General features: G+C 35.6%; 1 pseudogene; it reads right to left on the minus strand.

The window, feature by feature from the left end:
• Positions 1 to 4,964: 4,964 nt before the first annotated feature.
• On the minus strand, positions 4,965 to 5,442 carry LOC131513481 (cytochrome c oxidase subunit 5B, mitochondrial-like; annotated as a pseudogene).
• Between the last annotated feature and the right edge of the window lie 806 nt (positions 5,443 to 6,248).

Consider the following 6,248-nt stretch of genomic DNA (forward strand, 5'->3'; position numbering starts at 1 on the left):
TGAGCTGACAGCTCTGAGCCTGAAGCCTGCTTTGGATTCTTTGTCTTCCTTTCTGTCTCTGCCCCTCCCCCACTCACACTCTGTCTCTCTCCCTCTTAAGGATAAATAAACATTAACAAAAAAAAAGTTTTTAATTCACTTTATGTGTATAAAGATGCAAAAGGTGCTTTCATGTTATATCACTGGTGTTTAGTATTTTAATTTTTTATCTATTTATTTTTAACATGTATTCATTTTTGAGAGACAGAGAGAGACAGAGTGTGAGTGAGGAGGGGCAGAGAGAGAGGGAGACACAGAATCTGAAGCAGGATACAGGCTCTGAACTGTCAGCACAGAGCCCAACACGGGGCTCCTTCACGACCTGAGCTGAAGTAGAATGCTTAACTGACTGAGCCACCTGGGCGCCCCGACTGGTGTTTAATATTTTAAATTCAGGGTCAGATAAAAGCTTTACATAGATGAGGAAAAACAACATGATTACTAACTTGTTAATAACTCTAATCATACTATCAACATACACACATGCGCACACACACACATTATGTTCTCTCATTTTGTTTGTAATTGAACTGAGAGAGATTAAGGAGTAAAGTGTACAGCAATATTGTCCAATAGAAATTAAATGTGAGCCACAAATGCAAATTATATATTTTTACATTTTCTAGGAGATACATTAAATAAGCAAAAAAAGTCTTGTGAAACTTATTTTCATATTCTGTTATAACACAATGCAAAATATTCTTTCAACATTGAATTAAATGTAATAAATAAATTAAATAATTTAATAGTAATCAACATATCAATTAATTTTAAATTTACATTTAAAATACTCTAATTTTTGTAATTTCTTAAATCGAGTGAATATTAAATACAACTGAGGTATTTTGTGTCGTTTTATACTAAGTCTTCAAAACCCAGTGTGTGTTTTATACTAAGAGCCCCTTGCCATTTGAATTAGCCCGCATGCTAGGGCTCAGGAGCCGCTGGTAGCTAGTAGCTGCTAAATTGGACAGCACAGGTTAGAAAAAAAACATTTCTCTGAAGAGAGACATGGATGTAAAGTACTTCAAATAATCATAGCCTCTTCTGCTTCAATCCCTACTTCTGTGGTTCAGAAAAAAAATGCCACTGGGGTTTTCAAGTTGCTCTCCCAACTCTCAAACATTCTATTCTATGAAAACAAAACAAAACAAAACAAACAAACCAAAAAAAAAAAAACCCTAAATCTTTCTAGTTCTAAAACTGGAAGAAAAAATATATATCTGAGAGTGGCCAAATCCAATATATTTAAACAGAGTCCGATACCGAACAGAATTATACAAAACATACACAAGACTTATCAGACAATTTTCAGAAATTCTTGAAGGTAGACAAAGACAAATTTTCAAAAACATAATAATTTACACTAATGCATTCCCCACAGAATCCCAGACAGTGTTTTATGATATGATTGAGGCCCATATATCCATTGGCCCTTTCAGTGTCACTGACAGTATTTCATAGACTCTAATAACCCCCAACTCTAGTATTAAATGCTCACATTATTGGCAAACCTACAATGCAACTTGCAGACTGGGGATCGACCACAACTGGCTCCACTGCCAGCAGTGCAAAGAAAACATTGCTTTTAATGTGGCTCGTTTCTGAGTATGGAACTGAGGGAAACTTAGGGTTTCTTCATCTTAAAAAGTTTGTTTACCTTTCCAAGAAACCAAATCTGCTTGTTAACCACTTCTCTTGTCTCTTAAGATATCCCTTCCATCATATTTTATTTTCTTTCATACCAAGGCTTCTTCCTGGACTCTTTCCTAATTAGCTGATCTTGAGAGAGTAGACACTTCAAAACCCCATTGAACTCTGACCTTCAAACAAGAACAGAGATAGATCTGTGAAACTTTTAGACCATTCTTCTAGAGCTTACATTTCATCTGCAAAGCAAAATGCACCGTGGTCTTTAGGCCTATACCCTGGGCATTAGGCAGAAATGTAATTATCTCTTCCACATCTACATAACCTTGGGAAAACTCAGCTACCTTCTTAAAATCATGTATTTAAATGTCCATGACTCAACAAATACAAATTTGTAGTCTAGATCTTTCTTTTAAATTCTACAACCTGTAGCCTGTTGACTCTCTGGACTTATTTCTCTCAGGCACCTCATTAGTAGGGTGACCAATCATCCCAGTTTTCCAGACACTGTCCCAATTTTATCACCAAAATTTCTATATCCTAGGAAACCTCTTAGCTTAGTTTTCTGGAACAGTTGGTAACCTGGATGTGTCCGACCTTGATTATATGATCTTCGACCCAGTTCCTGAGTATTTAGAAGTCACGAAATCCACATAGTCATACATATTGTGAAAGCAACCCTAGATTCCTTTCTCTTCTTTTATTTATTCTTTCATTTATTCAGGTCATATTTATGGACTATCAACTAGGGATTTATCAATTAGAAACCTGACAAAAAATATGTGCATTTATAGAGTTAACATTTAATCATGGAAATATGGAAAACAAATAGAAAAATAATATATAAGGTCTTCTAGTAAAGTAAGAACCAAATAGGGATGCCTGGGTGGCTCAGTTGGTTGTGTGTCTAACTCTTGATTTCTGCTCAGGTCGCGATCCCAGGGTCATGGAATCGAGCCTCCATGTTCAGTGTGGATCCTGCTTAAAATTTTCTCTCTTATTCCCTCTGCCTCTCTCCCCAGCTCATGTTCACTCTCTCTCTAAAATAATAAAAAATAATTTAAAAAGATCAAAATAAAACAGAGCAGAGGGGGATAGGAAGTACAATGTGTAGGTATGTAAACTTCCTATAGTACCTGCATTACCAAGGCATCGTCCCCTTTCCACTAAATTTCTCTGATTCATAGGGAGCTCATTTCCATCACTAGATTCAAGGGGACACTTATTTGTATAGGTCAGTCATGATAATCTCAAACCCCTTTCCAATTTCAGTGAATTCCAAGCTAGATCCAATTAACTCATAACATTCCCCTGGCAAATCCAGAGTTTAACACATGGCCTAATCAATCCAAAGGTTTGCATTCCAATACTGTATGAAAAGTATTCTTTTTTTATTAGACTTCAACACAGAAACAAATTTTCCAGCTGCCGTGGGCAGCCAGATCTTTTCTGTTGAGGAAAGAAACCAACTCGCAAAGTTTAGAAAACAGTTAAGGAACAGAGCCAGAGATTAATTCATATCAGAAATAGAGGAGACTATGTTTTGTAACATTTCGTTAAGTGACATAAAATATGACTTTATTTTTAAAGCCAGTTAGTTGTCTTTGGGATTTCTATCACTCGTTACATAAATGGTACAGCTTCTCTACCCTCAATAACTATTGATGTAGTTTTTCTTCGACCTGGAATGTATTTTATTTATTCTTTATCTGGGAGACTACCAAAGCTGAACATGTGAAACTTTTTCCCCAAACCATCTCAGCCTAAGTTAGCTGCTTTTCTCCTCTCTTTCTGTGGTACCACAATAGAGAACTAATCACACCTGCAATTGTGTATTTATGTCAATTTTATCACATCTAAATTGGAGGAGAGTGATTAAATTATGATTAAGAAGCCTTCTATCTTTAATATTTTCTGATTCAGTTATATGATCATATTTTAAACGCTAAGAATTGATAGATAATACCTCCACCATAGTCCTAGACTATAAATTTTAGCTATGTTATTGTACACCAAGGAAAGATAAAATTTAATCTTGCCTCACAGTTGCCACTTATCTATTTTGACAGGCAAATATAAAACCTAATTTTTTCTACTGAATGTGACAGGTTTCTGTTTACTGTGAACACAGATTCGAAATTATTTTCTTACGATACAGATTTGAAAGGTCAGTTATGACATATTTCTTTTTAGGGAAACACATAGGTAATTTTCAAATTTTTAAGTTATTTTAAATATGAAAGTTTTCTTCCCCCAAATGGTAAAGTTTTAAGTCCACTTAAAAATATTCCCTGTAATTATCCCTGTTTCAAGTACTAATGTTTCTTCCAAGTCACATATATTCATAAGCAAAATTGATTGCACATTATAATTTTTATAACTGTAAAAGATACATCAAAAATAAGTTTTTCCCCTTTTTATGTGATTTTGACACATCTAGACTCCTATCTGAACCAATATTTGTTTGTTTGTTTCTTTGTTTGTTTGTTTCCCCAGAAAGAATCCCTCTCTAAAACTCTGCTGTGTTATTAAGTTCACACTGAAACTTGCTTAGGAATTGACCTGAATGTGAGAAAAACATGCAAATAAATTTCTTCCTGTAAGAAACAGGTTCTATAGTCTTATATTAATGCAAATAAAAATAAGGGGAAGAGGACAGATAATTTGTGAAGAAAGCAAGAAAATAATTATCCAGATTGGACAGAAGGAAGATACAGTAAAGTTTTCATACCACTCTAAAGTAAATTTAGCCAGAACTTCAAGATCTGTTTCTCCCCCTACAGAAATGTGGAAAGGGTGTAATTTCTTTGTTGCTTGTGACTTGTTCCACTTACCTCAAGACAGCAGCCCTTCAACAACAGCTCACCTTCTGCATCTAGGAAGACAAATGGGAACTTCCACAGGTAGCGGAGAGACTAGAATCCCCCAGAGAATGTTGGGAACATCTTGCTTATGCCTGATAAGTGGCTATCCAGTGAATTAAAAGCACTTAACCCATTGAAATGATTTAGGTAACTGTGAAGGTAGATACCATTTGCAATTATATTTCATATTTATGTGCATTTCTCAATTTTTATGTCTAAACTATGACTGGTAGTAATAATGAGAAAGTAAACTCAGATGCATGGAATGTTTCATAGATCTAGGAAAATAGCTTTAAATTTAATTCATAAATCTATATATTTTATTACACAGTAAATATATTTAAACTTATTAAAGAAATTTCAGTGTGCTGTAGTTAATAAGCAGATAGGACAGAAAATGACTTTTTTTTTTTTTTTTGAAAAAGAGCCAATGCAATGGCTAGTCTTTATTGGAAAGAAGAACCTTTACAGCACATTTTGAGCAACTCGGTGCAAAGCCTCAGTGGGCCAACTGATGGGGCACCAGCTTGTAAACGGTTCCACAGCTAGGGTATGGCCAGGTCTTGCCTTTGTAAACCCAGAACCCAATGAGGGCACCATTGTCCTCTCCACAGATGTAGCCCACTATTCGCTCTTTGGTGACAGATGGGACTCAGTTAGGGTCTTCTTTGGTGTCTGAAGCTGCCTTTGGGGCTATCATACTGTATGGATCCAGTCCCTTCCGTGCACCATCATGACCTCCCTCTCCAGCCCATCCACCTGCTCTTCATCAGTAGGAGCACCACTTTCAGATGCCCTGGAGCACACCCCGAAGACTTCATTGAGACCACCATCCCTGAGGGGCTGCTCCAAACAGCACTTCAACTCCGTGAAGTAACCTTGAAGCCATAACACCGCTACAACCAGCAGCATTTCCAGAACAGGCTCTAGAACAGAAAATGTTTTAACTAAATCTCAGTCTCTCACTCCAGTCTTCCTAATCCCGGTTGTAAATACTGAATCAATTCTTTTCAACATTCTGTTTTTAATTCTTTTCCTGTTTTCTAACAGCTTAAGGCTCTACTTTTTGATTTATTATCAATTTCAAAAAATATCGAATTACTCCCCCATAATACTTCAAAGTGGGAGATTAGCTTACTTAAATCTAAGTCACTTCCTTCCACACTAAAATTGTTCCATGGTTATACCAGTGATATACTGGTAACATTTAAACAATGGATTCGCTGAGGTGAAGAGACACCAATTTGTAGCATTTGCTAACTCCCATGGTTAATTTCAAACTACTGGAGAACTAACTTGAAAAATTCCTGAAAATCTAAAAATTAGTTCTAGCAATTCAAGACAGGACAACTGTACTACATTACCAGACAGAATCTATTTACACTAGTGTTTTTTTTAACACTAAATAATACATTTCTATTTATGGATGAAGGTTCTTCATACTGTAACTTGACTTTGCCCTTTCTTCCTGCCTTCTATCGTGAACCTTATTCAATGATCACTTTTATATAAAGACAATGTGTGTGCTTCAATAAGAAATTACAATGAAATCTTCTACATTTCCTCTTGATTCTTAAAGTTGAAAACTCATGAAAAACAGCATACAAGTAAAACATATAGACATTATTTATTAAAGCCAGATGTTGTGTTAGTATCCCAGTGTCATGACACTGGAATACTAAAAGAAGTATACTT

Source organism: Neofelis nebulosa, chromosome 6 (genome assembly GCF_028018385.1).
Source record: "Neofelis nebulosa isolate mNeoNeb1 chromosome 6, mNeoNeb1.pri, whole genome shotgun sequence".
In the NCBI taxonomy this organism is placed as follows: domain Eukaryota; kingdom Metazoa; phylum Chordata; class Mammalia; order Carnivora; family Felidae; genus Neofelis; species Neofelis nebulosa.